The sequence below is a fragment of the Mustela nivalis genome (assembly GCF_964662115.1).
Source record: "Mustela nivalis genome assembly, chromosome: 2".
Classification (NCBI taxonomy): Eukaryota; Metazoa; Chordata; class Mammalia; order Carnivora; family Mustelidae; genus Mustela; species Mustela nivalis.
The window spans coordinates 27,274,127-27,295,605 of NC_139021.1; the positions used below are offsets into that span (position 1 = coordinate 27,274,127).

General features: G+C 35.3%; 1 long non-coding RNA gene across 1 annotated transcript in view; it reads left to right on the forward strand.

The window, feature by feature from the left end:
* Positions 1–3,348: 3,348 nt before the first annotated feature.
* LOC309859413 overlaps positions 3,349–21,479 on the forward strand; it is a 169,083-nt gene continuing 150,952 nt past the window's right edge. The window contains exon 1 of the long non-coding RNA XR_014308675.1: positions 3,349–3,468. This is a non-coding gene — a long non-coding RNA (uncharacterized lncRNA). The remainder of the gene's footprint in view (positions 3,469–21,479) is intronic.

Sequence of the window (21,479 nt, forward strand, 5' to 3'; positions counted from 1 at the left end):
AAAATAGTAGGAGTAAATCACAAGCACGATATGAAGAGGTAGGCGGCCAGTATGGGCCTCTTACACCAGAGCCCAAACAACTTTCTACCTGAAGAAACCGACTTTATTCCAGATGGTTGCCTATATTGCTAAAAGCACGGGTGATTTAAATACCTTCTCAATCTTGTAGAAGGTCATTCTATTTTTCAATATGCTGACAAATATCCATGGCTTATGATTTCATGTTTCCCTCTGGTTCCAATCGTATTACTACTAAATTCTCTCTTACTCATTGTTGCCATGTCTTGTTTCCCTGCCCAACACTAAATCAAATAAGGAACTAACAATTTTTCCTTGTTCTCTCTTTTAAGTGGATTTAAAAATAGGTGTATGTAGATAGCAAAAGATACTCAAGAGCTAGGGAAACTTGTTAAAACTACAATTAAAATGGCAGATAAGGTAGAACTAAACATTTGACTTCTTCTTCTTCTTTTTTTTTTAAGATTTTATCTATTTGACAGAGAGAGACACAGTGAGAGAGGAAACACAAGCGGGAGGAGTGAGGGAGAAGCAAGCTTCCTGCTCAGCAGGGAGCCGGATGACTCTAGGCTCCCCATCCTGGGATCCTGGGATCATGACCTGAGCCCAGGGCAGATGCTTAAAGACTAAGCCACCCAGGCGCTCCACATTTGGCTTTTTCTTAAGCTTGCCTTGTTTATGTACCTCCAAAAATTCTCCTAGACGCCACTTGTAAAATGCCTTATATCTCTCTAATGATAAACTTAGTATTTCTACCTTTATAAAATCTCATACTCAATATTCACCTGAGCAATGTATATGTATAAAAGGAAAGGGTAGTTTTTAAAAAACAGGTAAAATTTGAAAATTTTATTCATAGGGAAATAACAGCTTTGGGCAAGAGTTATAGTGGTGGTCTTCACTGAAATAAAAATAAATTATTTAATATATTAAAATATTTAAATAGAATTGAATAATGTATGTAAAATGATACTAAACAGTTAGCCATATAAAAATTAGTTAGATCCAACAGTAATTACATAACTACCGTTAACTTTTCAGTGTATTCTCTACTACCTTTCTGATATATACTAAAGGTCTACCCATCCAGAGGTAACCTCATCTAACGTTATATCTTATTTTTTTTAAGATTTTCATTTGCATATTAGACTCTATGGAGGCCAAGATCAATATATTATTTTGAAAAATAATATTTAGTGGGTCTAAAAAAGGCTTGGTGACAGGTTCACAGTAGATGGTTTATTATTAAATTATTTATTAATATTTAAATTATTATTATTAAATAAAATACAATAAAAAATTCATTGTAATGTTTGGAATTAAGGAACAATTACTGATATTTCTTGGCTGTCAAAATGATACTTCTGTTGCACATGCTGTAGATAAATAAGTAAAACTTTAAATCCACATTTCTTAAATGCAAATATGTTAATAATTTTGGCTAATGATAGAATAGAAGAATGCTTCTTTTTGTTTTTTAAATAAACATCAGACACAAGAAAATATGAGAAATGGCTCAAAAAACCATCATTTTAGGGCACCTGGTGGTTTCAGTTTGATGAGCTTCTGGCTCTTGATTTTCACTCAGGCCATGATCTTTTAAGTCCTGGATCTAGTCCTGATTTGGACTCTGGGCTCAGCAGGGAGTCTGCTTGAAGATTCTCTCCCTCTTGCTCCTGCACTCTCTCTCTCTCTCTCAAATAAATAAATCCTTAAAAAAATGTCATTTTACTGAGAAAACATTTCAACAAACTCTCATAAAACTAATAGAAGTGAACTTCTTCAACCTTTTTTGATACCACTACAAGTGGTATCAAATTTAATGGTGAAAGAAGGAATGTTTTTTTCTCTAATATCAGTCATATAGAAAAATGTCCTCTCTCCCTATCCAGGATGGTACATGAGCTTCCAGGCACTGCAATTAGCCAACTGGGCAAAATAAAGAGACAAAAATATCTGGTTTTAAAACTGTTTTATTCATACACAACATGAACATGTATAAAGGAAATCTTAAGAATTTTACACACACACACACACACACACACACATGCAATCTGTGAAAACTATGAGCTCAGAAAGGACTAAGAAGGATAAATATACAAAAATTAAATGTATTTCTAGCAATAAATAATCCAAAATAAGAAAGCAACTCTATATCCATAGCATCAGAAAGAATAAGATACTTAGAAACATATTGAACAAAGTAAGTCCAAAAAGGTACATACAAACTACAAAACTTTCCTGAGTCAAGTTTAAAGAAGATCTAATTAATTAAGGGTATTAAGTGCATGAATTCAAAAGTTCATTATTAGTAAGCTGGGAATCCCTGATCTATATAGATTTACAGCAGTTTCTATGAAAGTCTAAGCACTATTTTTTCAAGAGTTACAAGCTGTTCCTAAAACATATACAGAAAAGGAAAAGGCACAGAAAATCACTCTTAGAGAGAGAGAGAGAGAGAGACAGAACTTACACTGCCAGACGTCTTTTTGTTGTTGTTTTGTTTTGTTTTGTTTTGTATTGTTTTAGTAGGCTCCACAGGTGGAACCCGGGCTTAAACTCTCTGCCTTGAGATCAGGACCTGAGCTGAGATCAAGCATCCGTCCTCAGGGAACTGAGCCACCCAGGAACCCTGACTTCAAAAATCCTTTTAAAAAGGAATGACGTGCGCAATGACAGGATAGGTAGCTTCGATGGCTCTTCCCACCACAAAAACAGTGGAAACAATGAGCAAAAAGGGTCAGATCAATTCGTTGAAACTCTGGAAAACAGGGAGAGGTTTGGAAAAACCCAGCAAATGATAAATCAAGGAAAAGGCACCTTTAACATGGTAAGAGAGCTTTGCAGCATTTTTACTTATCCTGCACCACCGAGCTCCCTGACTCACCAGGAGGCTTGAAGACCGCAGCCCAGATCCCAGCACGCGAACTGGCTCCAGACCGAACAGAACAGATCTCCAAAACCTGTATTTGTTTGAACCGGTCCAGAGGTTGCCTGAAGAACTGACGCAGGGTACTTGGCTTCGTTATCTCTCAGCTCTCACCGAGAGACAGAGATGTGCCGAGGGCGTTCCTCAAAGACGTTGAAAGACTAGGAGGGGGAAAAAACCCTCTCTGCAACAAACTATTCTAATTGAGGCAAATAGTAAACAAGAGGGAGTCTGGGGGAGAGAAAAGCTGAGAAGAGAGTCTTTGGCTGTGGAGTGAGGTATGGAAAAATTCCCACTTAACACCGAAAAAAAGCGCACCACTTGATTTGAGAGGTCTGCGCATGCCCACGAACCAGCGCATGCTCAGGAAAGACCCGGAAGTCCAAAGCGTTCACCCCAGGCTGTCCTTCCTGCTCAACTCGGGGGACCAGAGTGCTTGATAACCAACCGTGGAGAAGCAAGCAGCTTACACAAGTGTCGGAAGAATAACTTGGCGGATCCGATCTGCAAGGACAGGGAGGGTATGTGTTTTCTTACTTTTTCTCAGTCCTCCTCTTCCAACCCCCCCCCCCCCCAACACCTCACTTGCTTTTGTTGCAGGCATTTAAGGGAACCTCTGTCAATGGTGAGCTTGTACCTGTTGCAGAGCTTTCTTTTGTTTCAGGCTCCACTCAAAACTAGCTGCTTTTCCAGTCCAGTCAATGAGTAGCACACCCAGATGAGTAGTATGTTGCCTCTACAATCCAAAGGGCCATTTTACCTCTGCGTGTGTTGGAGGGGTGGGGGTGGTGGGAGCGGCCGGAGAGAACAATTTATCCCTGACCTTAGAAAGTCGAGTTTGACATGCCCACACCACTGGACCTCTAGCAATTTCAGTGAGGTGAAAAGCCCCTAAACTGTTGGATTTATTTCCCATATTACTGGCATATCAATATCTTATCAATATTTCCCATATTACTGGCATATCATATCTTATCAATATGGCTAAGCTAGTTTGTTGCACTTTCTGACTACTAGCTTCCCTCCCTCACTGTAATATCATTAATATAAAGGACCAGTGTCATGATGTCTTGTGGAGGGGAAAGGGGATCAAAATGTCTGAGAACTAAATTCATAAGTCTGGAGAGCTAACACATCTTTGAGATATTTCGCTCTCTTTGCCAGCCAAAAGCAAAATGTTCTGGTGGTCTTTACCAAGAGCTGCAGCAAAAAGGGTTTTCCAGGTCCACAGCTGCATAGGGTACTAGGAGATCAAGTAATGAAACCACAGCTGCAACAGCAACTACAGTTTGAGACATCATTTGATTATAGTTACAGTAATCCACTGTCATTCCCCCAAATTATTTTTTTTTTCTGAATATACCACATAAATTATTTGAATCAGAGTATGTGGAAATCACACCCCTTGAATCTTTCAGGTCCATGATGGTGGCATTTATCTTTGATGGTGGCGTGATGGTGGCAGATATCTCTCCAGGAATGCATTATTGCTTTCAGTATATCATATATTTAGGTTGAGGGAATTCTAGTGGCTTGCACTTGATCTTTCCTACCACAGCAGCTCTCACTCTGCAGGCCCTGCAGCCAATGTGGGAACTGTGAAATTGTGTCCAGTAATCCCTTTCCCCATTTTATAGTCACCTTGATAAATAACCACTTATTCCCCCACACCTTGAGAGAAGGCTGCTAGAAACATAAACATTGCTAATTTCTGTCAGTTAGAGCTGGGTATTTGGAACCCTGAGCTTTTTGTTACCCACTTTCTCCTCACAGAAGCAACCAGCCAATTCTATTATACTCCTTAGTCTGAATAAAATATTTTAAGGTAGTAAATACATGATCATGTAGAACCTCACATGTCCTAAGTATACGATTAGGAATAGCCAATGACTGTATTTTCATATTGCACTTGTCACATCATACCAAGGACTTATTAGTGCCCTCTTGATTATTAGAAATACAGTTATTAGTGCCTTTAAATCTAAACAGATTAGAGACCCAATTCTGTTTCAGAACCAATTCAGGAAAATTGTCTTTGAGATTGTATTCCTCTAGAAGTACTTCAGGTCCCCAAATATTTATCTGTCAGGATTCAGCCAGAGAATCAGAACTAGTAGGGAATATATTAAGATATTTAGTGCAGTAGATTGACTTTTATAATTGTGGATCCAGCTAGGTAAGTGTGAAACTTCTAGTGCAGAATATCATGGACCCTTGGATATCAGCTGAAGTTGCTGTCCGCAAGCATCTTCTTCAGAGAAGCCTTGGCTCTGCTCTTTCAAATGATTGAAGCAGATGAACCTGCAAGATCATCTAGGGTAATTCCCTTACTTAAAGTCAGTTGATTATGGACTTTAATCACATCTACAAAATACCTAGATTAGTGTTTGAATAAATGGAAATCTGTAGCCTAGCTAAATTGGCATACACACAAAAAGACAATCTCATGTGAAAATGTATATATGTATTCACAGAATCTTGAAGGAACAATCAGAAATTTTTATTATTAAAGGAAAGCTACCTTGTGTATTGAACTTACTTGTAAAATAATGGATCCTTTGTCTTTCAGATCAGGTACTAGATAAGACTGAATGCTATCCTTATTTAAGTTTGACTTACTCTTAAAGTTATAATTGATGCAATAGATTTGAAATAGTAAGAATGGCTATGACTAGTTTGGTTTGAACACCAGATAAAATTTGTAGTTGGTTGGGTTTGGAGTCCATATTATATAACAAATCTATTGTTAAACACTAGACTTACATGCAGCACAGGTTGCCTACATACCTAATCCATTCAAAATGCTAAACTTTGGGGCACATGGGTGGCTCAGTGGGTTAAGCCTCTGCCTTAGGCTCAGGTCATGATCCCGGGCTCCGGGGATCAAGCCCCACATCAGGCTCTCTGCTCAGCATGGAGCCCACTTCCCCCTCCCCCCACCCTCTGCCTACTTGTGATCTCTCTCTCTCTCTCTCTCTCTCTGTCAAATAAATAAATAAAATCTTTAGGAAAAAAAAATACTAAACTTCATCTTGAATTCAGTCTAGGACACACCCAGACTGAAATCTACCTTCTTTAAATTACTTCACTCTCTCTCTCTTCCCACTTCTTCCTAAGTATATATTTCTGCTCTGCAGTTTAAATCTGTCAGTTCACAGTAATAACTAATAAGAAAACAAATGGCTTTTTTTTTTTTTTAAGCTGTGAAGTTATTTAGGTTTTGGAATGTAAAGATATGAGATCTCCATGTAATTTCTCAAAACTTAATTTGTAGATAACAATTATATTTATTATCTTAAAATCAGTATTTTTTGAATATATAATCTAATGGAATATTATTAGAAAGCTAGCAAAGAGAATACAATTCATAGAACATTACTTGAATCACAGTTTTAAATAATATTAATTCATTTTCACCAATCTCAGTTTGTAATCATCTCAAATCATAATCCTCTCTACTTTTTCTTTTTTTGCTTTCTCTTCAGATGGCACTTCTCAGAGAACTATTAAATAATATTGAGGCAGCTGAGGTGTCAAAAAGTCCTACATGACTTCGACAATTTATGTAACTGACTCCAATTTATTTGGAAAGTTATTAAATAATGCAAAACATTCCTAAAATTGGCTTACTTCCAAAAGATTATATTGCCAGTATTGGTGATTCATTGGACCACTAGCTGATCAAGAATTCTGGAGTTAATAATTGCATGATCTTGAAATAGTTTGCTTAGTAAAAGTGGGAGAGGGACATAGACAGAAAAACTGTCAGTGACCATTTTGTTGAAATTTTTATCGATTTCATTGAAATTTATACATCCCCAGGGCTTTACCTGGAGATAGTTAAAATAACTATCTTTGGGAAGATAAAGAATACTTAGAATAATGTTGGTATTTTCTCATTTAAGGAATACTAGAAATGGATTAGTTTTAGGGGAAAAGATCAGGTTTCATTTGCTTATGTTGAAATAAGATTTATTTATGTTATGTATGAAGATATTTTAAGTATATAGCTAGGTATTTTGGCCTGGAGATAGAGGTATAAATATGTGGAGATACAGGTATAAATTCTGATTACAGGTGTTTATTTAAATCATAAGCATTTTTATATTCTAAATTAAGATGAGACAGTACAAGTAAAGCAAACCTGGAGCCAAAACTTGAGGATTAGTTAGTGGTGAATAACAGAATATGAGTTTACAAAGAACAGAGACAAGAATGGCAAAGAGAATTAAGAAAGAAATATAGAAAGATGATTAGAGGAGACAATGGGATATATTGTTTAAAGGAGGAAGTTGCAAGGATTTTCTAGTGATGCTGAGAGATCAAGTGAGATTAGTAGTCAGAATGTCAATTGGATTTAGCAATATATATGCCATTGCTGTGATCACAGCAGACTATACCTATGGGAGACGAATGAGGCAATCAAATCAAAATACTGAATGGGAGATTAAGAAATAAGAATTGAAAAGGCAACCTCTAAAGTTGTTTTTGAGGAGGCTAGAAAGTCTAACTGAAGTGTTATATGAATTTGTTGTGTATTATATTGTTTTTTATTTTTATTTATTTTTCTTAAGAGATTCTTCTTTTTTTTTTTTAAGATTTATTTATTTATTTATTTGACAGACAGAGATCACAAGTAGGCAGAGAAGCAGGCAGAGAGAGTGGAGGAAGCAGGCTTCCCGCTAAGCAGAGAGTCCGATGTGGGGCTCGATCCCAGGACCCTGAGATCATGACCTGAGCCGAAGGCAGAGGTTTTAACCCACTGAGCCACCCAGGTGCCCCTGTTTTTTATTTTTAATAAGAAGGATGAATGTTACCAAAAAAAAAAAAAACAAAAACAAATAACTTGAGGAATCAAAATGAGAGATAGTGGCTTGGTATACATAAAAGGAAAGGGAAATGGGTAGTTCCTGTAAAAGAAGAATGGAATCCTCAGGAAAGGATATTATTTTGTTCTCAAAGAGGATGTCAAACAATTCTCTATTAAAATTAGATAGTATTATAATAGTACATAGGCGGATGCTTGTGTTTGCAGCTTCGGATATAAGGAGTGATTGACATTCTCTTTTGTTTGTTCAAGTATACTGAGGGGTTGCAAAAAGTTTAAGAAAATAAGTGGTAAGCAGGAACAATAGAAAATGTGTGAAGTAATTGTTAAATAACATAATATATTATACATTTCAAGGTATTCTTGTGGGGCGGTTGTATAAGTAGGCTTCTGTGTATGACGTGACTTTACCATAAGTGCTTGCTGCTCCAATATACTGACCACATAAGGATATTTAAGTTTTTCTGAGATGGTTAGGAAAAAAGCCTTTGGTCGAGAGCATTATCAGAATGATTAAGTATTGGGGCACCCGGGTAGCTTAGTTGGTTTAGCATCTGCCTTCTCCTCAGGTTGTGATCTTAGGGTTCTGGGATCTAGCCCCGCGTAGAGTTCCTTGCTCAGCAGAGTCTGCTTTTCCCTCTCTCTGGTGCTACTCCTCTTCTCTCTCTGTCAAAATAAATAATACCTTTAAAAAAAATAAGAAAAAATAAAATGATGATGTGGTAACTCAAAAACAGTACAAAGAGAAATGTAGAAAGATGAGTCCTGAGGTGAGTTTGGATAGAATGAGGGAGATAATAGGCGATGAACCAGTGGGTTGTATATATCCAAAGAATACCTAAAAACACATAAAAATATTTCCTATAGGATTGTATTGTGCATAGTTTGGAAATAGCAAAAAAGACTTGACTCTGTCTGGAGCTCTTGGAATCCTAATAGGGGCTCAATGACCTAACACACTATGAGGCATCTCAACCAAGCCTGATACAGAAAATTCCAGTACATGAATTTCTATTCAAGATACAGTACAGTATTTACCCAGAGGAAGATAAAATGTAGTTCAGACATTTTCAAAAATTATCTAAATAATACTGAAAGAGTCTGGTAAGAAATTCCACTTATAGTAATTTGGACAGATTAAGTTAACTGAAATAGCATCCAACTATAGAACATCAAAAATGCTGCACAAAGTAAAACACACTTCCTTTTATCTAAACTTAAAATAGGTAAAATAATCACAAACTAGAACCAAAGTGGAGTCAGGATTCCAAAATGGAAACATAATTTTGAGACCCTACTGGATATTAGATTTTTTGCCAAAACCTAGTACCTCAGCATTATGTTTTATTATTCATGGAGAAAAAGACAGATTCAACTATAGAGCGTAAACTGGTTGTTATCAGAGAGGAGGTGGATGGGGGGTTAGGTTAAATAGATGATGTTAATTAAGGAGTGCACTACTTGTGATGAGCACCAGCTATTGTATGTAAGTGTTGAATCACTAGATTGTACACCTGAAACCAGTATTACCCTGCATGTTAACTAACTGGGATTTAAATTAAAACAACAACAACAGGGGCGCCTGGGTGGCTCAGTGGGTTAAAGCCTCTGCCTTCGGCTCAGGTCATGATCCCAGAGTCCTGGGATCGGGCCCCACATCGGGCTCTCTGCTCAGCGGGGAGCCTGCTTCCTCCTCTCTCTCTGCCTGCTTCTCTGCCTGCTTGTGATCTTTGTCTGTCAAATAAATAAATAAAATCTTTAAAAAAAAAAAACAACAACAACAAGACAAGGTGAATGTACTAATGGTAGAGACTCTTTCATTAGTATGAACTTGAATGAACAGAGCATCAATGAGACTGTAGGCAGGAAAATCTTGGCATCCTAGGAAAAGAAGGTGATTTTCTTAAACTCAGTTCTATACAGGAAAATAAATAAATAAATAAAAGCTTCTTCTACAAATCTGTAATTTTTATGCTGCATTCACACTTGTGTAAAGTTTAATATTAAACTACCTGAATGGTCTGGCTTAGAAACTAAATTAAAGTGGCCTCAGGTTGGTAATAAACACAGATGCCTAAATAATGCAAGAGCAGATCCTCTCTGGAAAAAAACAGATCTAGTCAAGCCCTCATGATCCCTGACAATGACATCGAATGTGAGTTTACCATAAAACATTTTAAAACATGGGGAAACAAGATGATATAAACAGGAACAAAGAGAATGGAGTCTGCAAGTACTTCAGATATTAGAATTTCCATGTACAAATGTTAGAACACAAGAAAAAGGACAGAAACAGATATAAGGGAAACACTAATAATAAGAAAGCTAATATAGCTATATTAGTGTGAGAAAAAATAGGTATTATGGCTAAAGGCCTACAAGGGATGCACAGTATCTGCTTAATGATAAAGAGTTTAATGCAATGAGAAACCACATTTAAAAGTTTATATAAAAATGCTTCAATTTAAAACTTTGATAAAGAATAAAAAAATCTCAAATTATGTTAGATAGTATTTTGCAGAAGAGTGGAAAAATGGATAAATGAATTTGCATGTGCGGATTTAAAAATTTCTCTGGAGTAACTGATTAAATATGCCATTTAATAAGAATCAGAGTCTCTTAAAATATATTGTTAATGAGCTTGATCTGAAGACATATGCATACATACTTACACAATAAACTTTAAAAACTTCTTTCAAGCACATCACATAATAACAATTAAAAATTAATCACCAATTAAAAGGATACAAAACTAAAACCTTCTAACTATAATAAAATGATTATTTTGGAAATTCATTTAAAATGTAGTGAAAACTTTCCATACTAATAGGATTCAGCTAAAGCACTATATAAAGTAAAATTCAAACATAGCTCATGTATGTGAGAATCAAAGGACTAAAAGTTAATGACCCAAAGATCCAGCCTAATAATTTACAAGTAAAGGCCGGCACAGCAAATGAAAGAAAATAGAAGAAAGAAGAAGATAAACAATATCGGATTGTGTCATCAAATTTTGCTTCTTTGAATGTTAATTATTCTGCTGAATTTGATATATAGAAAAGTAAAATGTATTAGCATTAAGGAGACATAGGTACAAATGAAGGACAGATTAAGGGACATTGAAAGAAAAATAGAAACACAATTTTGCCTATACACTTAAAAACTTAAATTGTAGTAGACTAATTCTTATTATCAAACATCAAGAAATTGAAAAATTAAATATTTTTAGAATTTAGAATTTTATAAAATTGAAAAATTGATGCTCATGCAGAAATGGAATCACTAGTTAAAAATTGTCATGGACATCATCCAAGCAAAGCTAGGTGACAATTGGTACATGAGAATATTAAAGTAAGAATAAGTAGAGATCACACACGGAACAGCAAGAGGGAGCCTGGATGGCACAGTTGGTTGAGCATCCAGCTCTTGGTTTTGGCTCAGATGCTCAGGTCCTGGTCTCAGGATTGTGAGATCCAGCCTCTCTTCTAGGTCTGGTACTCAGCCCAGAGCTTGCGTGATTCTTTCTCCCTCTCCTGCTCCTGCCCTCTCTTTCTCTCTCTCTTTACCTATAAAATTAATAAATCTTAAAAACAAAGCAACACCAAACAGCAAGGCGATGATGTATAAACGATTGTGAGGAAAAAATAGTATGAAGACAGAGATTTTTTGAAGGGCATGAGTACCTATTAGAAATCTAATAGGAATCTAATAGGTACTCACCTCCAAAGTGAAGGATCATAAATGCTTATGAAAATCTCAGCAGGGGGCGCCTGGGTGGCTCAGTGGGTTGGGCTGCTGCCTTCAGCGCAGGTCATGATCTCGGGGTCCTGGGATCGAGTCCCGCATCGGGCTCTCTGCTCGGCGGGGAGCCTGCTTCCTCCTCTCTCTCTCTGCCTGCCTCTCTGCCTGCTTGTGATCTCTCTCTGTCAAATAAATAAATAAAATCTTTTTAAAAAAAAAAAGAAAAGAAAATCTCAGCAGGCCAGTCTGATAAGAGCAGCCCAAAATGTGAGAGGCTTTTGCAGGCTACAATTCCCGACACAAATACTTACACTAAGAACAAATTCCTGGGAGTAGAATTCAGAGAAACATTAAGGACAATTGAAAAAGGAAGTATAAGGCACCTGGGAGGCTCAGAGGGTTGAGCCCCTGCTCAGGTCATGATCTCAGGGTCCTGGGATCTAGGCCTGCATCAGGCTCTCTGCTCTTTGGGGAGCTTGCTTCTCCCTCTCTCTCTGCCTGCCTCTCTACCTACTTGTGATCTCTCTCTCTGTCAGATAAATAAAATCTTTAAAAGAAAAAAGAAAAAGGAAGTATATATTAAAAAAGGGAAAAAAACAAGGCACTTTTAGAAATTAGAAAGACACATTTTTTGTTTGTGTCTGCTGTAAGGAACATGAGAACCATGAAGCTAAGGAAAACTATCTTCTCCTTTATACTGATTATTCCTTTTTCAGAGTATGGGTCTGGGGTTTCTTAGCCTACACAATATTAACATTTTAGACCAGACAGTTCTTTGTTGTGGGAGGCTGTCCTACGCATTGTAGGGTTTTTTTGTTTGTTTGTTTGTTTGTTTTTTAAAGATTTTATTTATTTATTTGACAGAGAGATCACAAGTAGGTAGAGAGAGGGGGGGAAGCAGGCTCCCCGCCAAGCAGAGAGCCTGATGTGGAGCTCGATCCCAGGACCCAGAGATCACTACCTGAACCTAAGGCAGAGGCCCAATCCACTGAGCCACCCAGGCACCCCCGCATTGTAGGCTTTGTAGCCATTTCCTTGGGTCTTATCCAGTAATTGCTAGTGGCAGTCCCACAGTTATAATCAGAAATGTCTGCAAATATTTCCAGATGTCCCTGGGTGATAAAATGAAATTACATCAGAAAGATGTGTCACAAAACCCATACTCAAAAGCAGAAAAACGAAGTTAAAAAAAGAATAAACTCTGATAAAAAGCATAAATAAAAATTAGGAATATTTCAGAAATGAGATGACAAAAGGATGCTGTAAAAAGGAAGTTGACAAAACTCAGGTAAAACTCTTTGTGAAAAAAGTTAAATATAATTGCATAAATGAAGGCTAAAGTAGAAAAAATACAAGAAGGAAGAAACACCATGGCAGTGGGAGTGGACCCATGATCATGAGATCCACTGATGTATTACGTGTCGCACCATTCAGAAGACTAGGGGATTCCTCCAGAATTCCCTCTTGGGGAGAGCCAGGGAAACCCCACTGCAGCATTAAATGCAAGAGTGCGTGTATAGACCAAATAGGGTATCCCATATCCTTTGCATTAGCCTGAAAACCGAACACTTAAAATGTAATAATAAAATTGAGGATTATTCTAAGGCAAAACTGCCAAGCAAATTGAAAAATCTTTTTCCCTTTAGCTTTTCTATCCATATTTACATTGTTTGTTTCCATCCATATTTACATTATTATTTCGGTTTAGCTTCAATATATTCTTTACACTCTTAATTTGTTTTGCAGGTTACCAGCTACATATTAATTTGAATAAGTTCATTATTATCTGTTTGCTGAGAGGGAAAACTATAGGATGATGTTGTATGCTTTTAATATTTCCATTTAATGTGTATTACTTTACTAGAATTCTGCCAAAACTATTGGTTAGCTAAAGTAATTTTCTTAGCTAAGAAATTCTAATACTAATTGGGTGGAGGTGGATATTGGGTTAGGGGTACTTGATGAAATTAAAAATTACACAATAGAAGTTGACCCTTTTAAGCATTGCCTTCCAACAATGGCCAGACTGAACACATACTGAATTATTAAATATTCTTCAAAATAAAGAAAAAATATTCCCATAATTAGAGGTATTCCAAAAGAGATATTCCAATTAGAGAAAGATATTCTAATACTTAGGGATGTATAATGAAAACCTTTATTCTGAGAGAATTCTACTTTCCATTGTGTGATAAAAAGACAACCCACTATCAAGGCACCTGGGTGGCTCAGTGGATTAAGGCCTCTGCCTTTGGCTCAGGTCATGATCCCAGGGTCCTGGGATCAAGCCCTGCATTGGGCTCTCTGCTTGGCAGGGAGTCTGCTTCTCCCTCTCATTCTGCCTGCCTCTTTGCCTACTTGTGATCTCTGTCTGTCAATAAATAATTAAAATCTTAAAAAAAAAAAAAAAAGACAACACCATCTTGGAAAGTGTACGGATGCTGACAATGAAGAATACTTTTTTAAAACCTAGAAGGTGTGTTTTAGGATAACTGCATTATGGTGATAGGAAAAAGAAGGATCATCTTTGGAAACTAAAATGGAGTATACAAAACATCGAAGTTTAAGATACGGATTTTTGAGTATTTGAAATGAAACTCTTAAAGAAATAATTTGTAGGAAAACAGCATCACAGAATTGTCCTATGCCAATGGAGGAAAATGTACTGAAGCATGTACTCCTGCTGTGTTAAAGGTTAACTCCAAATACCAATTCAGTTGGCTGCAGTTTAGAAACCTAACTCTGTATCAGTGTGTAACGTGAGAGATCTGTGTACCAAACGAAGCTATCTTTCTGGGAATGAAATCAAGAAATTATGACAAAGCAGAATAAACTTATTTTTTTTAATTTAAAGAGAAAATCAATAGTTTTCTAATAGATATTTTCTTTGTAGGACAGTATGATGTCTTATGGCATGGTTTACTTATCTTTTATGTACTGGCATTTTTTTATGAAACAATAGTCATAATACCTCCAACATATTTTTACTCTGTATGTGTTGTCTTTTTATATTTTTAAATTCACACTAACATTTTTAAACATATTCTAAACAAAAGAAATATTGGAGAAACATGCATTCACAGGGAAGTTTGGATGTAATTTTCAATACCCAGTTTATATTAAAGACGTGTCTGAATTTGAAAAGACAGTTGTATTGAAGTCAAGGATAGAGCATATTTTTAAAATAGTCATACATTATGAATGTTTTAAATCACCCAGTTATTCACAGCTTGTGAAACTATTGGTTTTATTTTATTTAAAAAAAATCAACTATGCTCACTGTTGAGTTTATATAAAAGAATAACATTTGAAAAAATGAGGTATTTAATAGTTATTTATCTGATGGTACATGATATTAAGCCTTTCTGGAAAATTAATACAAATCATGAGTATTTTTTCACGTAGAAATAATAAGAAATTTGTTTAAAAATTTTCCAGGAGGAAATTGGTTATAATCTTTGAGAAAGACCTTTGTTAAAGATTCATTTTGAACAGCTTTAAATGAACCTCACAGAGGGTACTTGGCCCTTAAATCTTCAGATACTGTCAGTGGCTTTGTCTGCTCCTTGTGACTGACATGTCAGCTTTCATTTCTGAATCTCAGAATCCCTGATGAATCTATATTCTTTCTGGTTCCTGATATCTCCATCTCACTCAAAGATAAAACAGTATTTTACACTTTTGGCAAATAGACTTTAAAAATTTAGGATGTATTTAACTACTAGTTTGTACTTCTACATTTATATCCCTCCCTTCATTCTTTCTTCCCTCCCCCCGTTTTTTTTCTTAAGAGATAAGAAGAGGAAGCAATCAGGTGAACAGTGGTATATATTTTTAAACGCCACCACCTGCACCTTTCCCTTTTCACTGGTCTCTGCACTACTACTAGTGGATTCAGCATCAGAAGTGAGGCCAAAAATAGGATGAATGTAAATCTAGATCTTTGCTCTCCTCTGCCTTAAAAAACACTTCAGCAAAGCCACTAAATCAAACAATGTCTCTACAAGCAAACAACTAGGTGAAGTTATCTGTGATAAACACAAAGGATTAAGAAGCAGCATCCTTTGTTGTGAAGAATTTATGTTTTGGCTATAAAAAATTTATAAAAGAAGTCAACAAAGATATAAATAGACAATAACATATGGATGTATGTGTGTATGTGTCCAGAAAGTAAAAAGTGCTTGAGGAATGGTATAACCATGTTAGGACAATAGAGAAGCAACTTTGCATGGGATATACTTACCAAATACAGAATTTGAGTATCAACATATGCAGTAACAATGGCAGATTATAATCTATAGAATAAAGTAAGATTCCTAAGTCTGTACTCAAATAAATAAATGAATAGATCAATGAGGGAAAAGAAAAAATTCTTATTGTAGAATGCCAGCTAGTAAAATATTTAAAAACCAGTGGAATTAGAGAACCACCAAGTGGCAACCAAAATAGTTACAGCTGACAAGGGAAAAATCATCAATGGTTGCTAAAATTGTTGGATCAAGGTATGAGATAGGACTTTGTCTAGTTTCAGGGTATCTCCTCACAGTATATTCATTAATAATAGAAATGAAATTGGTAATTTACTCTGGAGAAGCCTGGCAGATGCCACCTTAACCATGTGGCCAAAATGAACATCACCAGTAATGGAAGAAATCAAAATCTTACATCACCTGATAAAATATAATGAAAAATACAGTTCTGGTAAGATACAATGAAAAGAATTATCCTTCTCTGATATTCCTATCAAAAATTCATAATAAGAATATAAGCAAAGGGAGGGTAAGGAGAGACATCAGAAAAACCTAAACTGAAAAACTCAACAAAGTGACAACCTTGTAGTCTTCAGAATATTAAAATATGGAAAATTCGAAAAGACTGAAGAATTGTTCCCGATTGAAGGTGGCTAAGGACACATGGCAGTGAATACTAGGTAGGATCCTGGGTTGATCCTTTTACTATAAAGTTATTTATTGGATGGGAGATAAAATTTGAATGGAGTTTATAGATTAGGTGGTAATCTGATTATCAGTATTATTTCCTGATTTATGGTTATGCTATATATGTATTTAAATATTTTAAAAGCAGTTTTAGTTTATTTTCACAGCACAATAGAGCGGGAGGTTCAGAGATATCTCATATACCCTCTTCCCCCATTAACAACATCCTTTATTAGAGTGATACATTTGTTATGATTGATGAACCTACACTGAAACATCATAATCAACAAAAGTCCCTATTTTGCATTACAGTCCACTCTTGCTGTTGTACATTCTTTAGGTTTTGACAAAGGTAAATAACATGTACCTACCATTATAGTATCATACAGAGTATCTTTAGTACCCTAAAATACTCTGTATGCATTTGTCTCTCCCTCCCTCCTATCTTTCTGGAAATCATGGATCTTTTTTATTGTTTCCATAGTCTTTCCTTTTCCAGAATGTCATATAGTTGGAATCATACAATATGTAGGTTTTTCAGAGAGGCTTCATTCACTTAGTAATATGCATTTAATGTTCCTCCATATTTTTTTCATGTTTGATAGCTTATTTCTTTCTAAAGCTGAATAAGGCTCCTACAAACATCAGTGGGTATATCCTTGTATGGACAAAAGTTTTCAGCTCTTCTGGGTAAGTACTAGTGAATGTGGTTGCTGGGTCATATGGTAAGAGTATGTTTCATTTTCTAAGAAACTGTCAAACTGCCTTCCAAAGTGGCTGTATCGTTTTGTATTTCCACCAACAATGAGTAAGGGTGCTTCTTATTCTACATCCTTGCCAGCATTCACTGTTGTCAGCATTTCAGATACTGACCATTCTAAGGTGTGTCATAGATTCTCACTGTTTTAATTTGCATTTCCCTGATGACAAATACATCTTCTCCTGTGCTTATTTATCATCTGTGTATCTTCTTTGGTGGGTGGGATGTTAAGGTCTTTGACTCATTAATCAGTTTATTTTCTTATTGTTGAGGTTTTTTTTTGTGTGTGTGTTTGTGTGTGTATTTTAAGATTTTATTTATTTATTTGACACAGAGAGCATGCTAAAGCAGGGGAAGGTACAGAGAGAGAGAGAAGTAGGCTTTCTGAGCAGGGAGCCCAGGGGGGCTTGATCGACCCTGGGATCATGACCTTAGCTAAAGGCAGACACTAAATTGACTGAGCCACTCAGCTACTTCTTATTGTTGAGTTTTAAGAGTTCATTCTATATTTTAGATAACATTCCTTCACCAGATGTGTCTTTTGTAAATAGTAATTGTAATAGTTTCTCTCATCCTGTGGTATGTCTTCATTTTCTCAACAGTGTCTTTCATAGAGAAGAAATTATTAAGTTTAATGAGGTTCAGTTTATCAATTCTTTCTTCCATGGATTGTGCCTCTGGTATTGTTTTGCATCTATGTTTATCAAAGGAATTGGTCCGTAGTTTTATTTTAGTGTAATGTTTTCCTTTCCATAAATGTAGTAGCAAAAGAAAATACTTCTATTATTGAATAAGCATTAAACTAGAATGTGTGATGCATATCACAGGCAATTCACAGAGACTGAACAGACAGAAAGGAATCTCCCTCCCTTATGTGGGGAAGCATATGCAACCCATTACATAAATGGTTTCATGATTGAAGAATAGGTAGTTCTCAGGTAAGAGGACCTGATAGCACTATCTGTCACACATAGTTTACATAAATTTACATGGTAATTAGGGTGACCACCTGAGTTAGCTTATTGAGTCTATCCAAAGGAAAAATGAACTTCTCACATCTTTATATGAGTTTTGCCTCCTGGAGCAAGGCACCTATTGAAGTTCAGCTCCTAATTGCCTCCCAAATTGAAAAATAGGGGTCCTGTATTCCTCCATGTTTACATTTCAAAGTGATAGCTCCTGGGTTTTTAAGAAAGACATTCTTGGTCACAAAACTTACAAAAGTCCCATTTTATTTTCAAATAATTTATATGCATTTCAAAGAAAAGAGAAATTACTTACAATTCTAAGTTTTCTTCTGTAAGTTTCTTACGTAAATACTCTTAGAAAAAGGAGGGGAAAAGGGCGTCTTCCCTTGCTTTCAAAAGATGATTACGCCTCATTTTATTTTTAATTTTTGTTTGTTTTGTTTGTTTTTTTTTCTGTTAATAGTTGGCAAAATGTCACAGAAAACCTAATACAGTGTGGTACATGACATTTGTGGGAAGGGACAGCCACTATATGAATTACTCTACATCTCTGCAAGTCATGATCCCTAAGTTTGAAACTCTACATCAAGCTGATTTATATTTTCTATTAATTTTAACTATAGAGACTTAATTTTCTTCCATTTTCAAATATGTTTTTTGGTTATTCTGATCTTATTTCAGAATTTTCTTTTGTATATTACAAATGTGGCTGGAACTTTCAGTAATCCATGTATGATCTATTTACAAGTTTCTTAAGTTCCCTGCTTGTGCCTCTAAATTTACCCAAGCTTGTGTAAATTGCTGAAATCTCATAATTCTCTCTTGATCTGGCAGATATTGGATGGGTTTAATTCTTTCTTTATAAACTAAAGACTTCATAATTATTCATTCTCTAATTCAAAAACATATTATTGTTCTTATAAAATGTTTCATGGGAGACAACTATTATCTTTTGATGAGCTATTGAGAACAGTAGTGAGTAAAACCAATATACAAATTAAGGGAAAATAACAAAAGTGAATTCTTCAGACATTTAAAATGTTATGTGGTTAGTCTTTTACTTAAAAATTAAAAGAGATTTATTGAGAAACTGCCACATATGTATAGACATATCCAATACTATGAGACATAGAAAGGTTTTAAATAGGAACTATGTCGTGATGCTTCAATTAGTGTGTTCTCTGTAGAAAATGTCCTTTCATAGTAAGTCAGCTGAATTAAAAAGAAATCTTCATAATTCTGATGAAGCAGACTGCTTTGCAGCTGCATGAAAAAATATTTTAATCAGGAGCATGTATTTGTTATGGGCCAATTGAAGCAAACATAGTCAACCCAAGGGAAATTTATGAAGTCTATCAAGTTTATTGTCCATGTACAATCTCTTCTTTCTTTCCTGTTATGAGATTGCTAACCTCAATTTCAAATAGAATGCTCTGTGCTTTCCTCATTTTATACTTTATCTATGAAAATCGGGGAAGACACTGATAAGTAGTTATTTATAGATTATGACTGTTGTACACTGATTTAAACATCTTCAATTAAACAGGTCTTTAAGTGTTAAATAATGGATTAAAGGATTTTGCTTTGTTTACTCCTTCTGCCTCCTCTTCACATTCCTCCCTGCCACACTTCCTCCTCTTCTTTCCCTTCCTCTTCCTTCTTGAAGGTACTAGGAGATGAGATGTTAGGATGGCAGATAGAAGGAAATCCTGAAGTTGAAGTCCATTTTCTTAATTACAAAGTAAACACACATACACACACTTGGACAAAGTCAAGTGAGCTTGCATGGTCATTCAAGAAGAATGATTGTTGTTTTTATGCATATATACTTGTGAATGTGTATGCAAACAGTTACTTATAGTGTGTTCATGTTTATGCTTGCTTATAAATATTCAGATATAGTTTTGTATTGGTTATATATTGTTTCTGTATTAAATCAACACAAATTTATAGTTGTGGAAGTTAGAAGTCTAAATGGGTCGGCAAGCAACCTTTCTTCTGGAGGTTCTAAGAAGAATCCAGTCTGTTTCCTTGCCTTTTTTCTAGCTTTTAGAGGCTACCTACATTTCTTAACTCACTTTGAGCTCTGTTTCCATCAAATGTCTTCTTTCCCTCTGCTTTTGTTATCACACTGCCTTCTCTGTGACCTTCTTGACTTTCTCTTATATGTACCCTTTTAATTATGTGAGTCTATCTAGATAATTCAGGGCAATGGCCCCATCTCTTAATCATATCTGCGAAGTTACTTTCGCCATGTAAGGTAAGATACTCACAGGTTCTAGGGTTTAGGATATGGAAACATTTGTAGGGCCAATTATTCATCCTACTACAATTTTGAAAAAAAATTTACACTTTAAATAAAAATTGCAAATAATAACAAAAACTCTATGTATCAACCTAAAATGAAGAGATAAAATTATTTTATCATAACATATTCAGGATATGAGTTATATAATGGAATATTATAGATAAAGATCCTAGGAGTACCTCCTCACTTCATTCTCCTTCAGAGTCATTACTCAAACTGAATTTCACAAGTAAATTTCTAGTTTATAGTCAATGGACATTTTTGACATGGTGTTGATCTTTAATTTTTATTTGGATATAATAAAGATGTGTAAATCTAAACACTGGAAGGTGTCTACCAAAGACAGTTACTTTTTTAGCATAACTGAAATTGAGCTTCTTTTCTCTCTGAAACTAATTAGATGATAACATTAGGTTAATATCATTTTATCATTTTGTTAATTAACATCAGTGTGATTATAGAAAAGAAATATTAAAAATTTAAATCCTAAAAATTTTAAATAAAAAATGGCTGGACAGTCACCTCCTTTTTATAATACTTAGATTTTACATATACCACTGTCTGTGAATGGTTATTCTTATTAAGATTATAACAATCTTTTTTTTTAAAGATTTTATTTATTTATTTGACAGACAGAGATCACAAGTAGGCAGAGAAGCGGCAGAGAGAGAGGAGGAATCAGGCTCCCTGCTGAGCAGAGAGCCCATTGCAGGGCTTGATCCCAGGACCCTGGGATCATGACCTGAGCCGAAGGCAAAGGCTTTAACCCACTGAGCCACCCAGGCGCCCCATTATAACAATCTTTTTAAAGGCTAATGTTATGTGTTGATTAATATTACAATTGATATATTATAATCTTATTATTTTGATTTATATTTAACTAGTTTCTTGTTGCTCCTCTTTATTGTTTATATTATGGTTTGTTTTTAATTACCTTTTCTCCTTTCCAGGTTAATATTAGAAATATTTTCATAATTTTTAAAAATAACA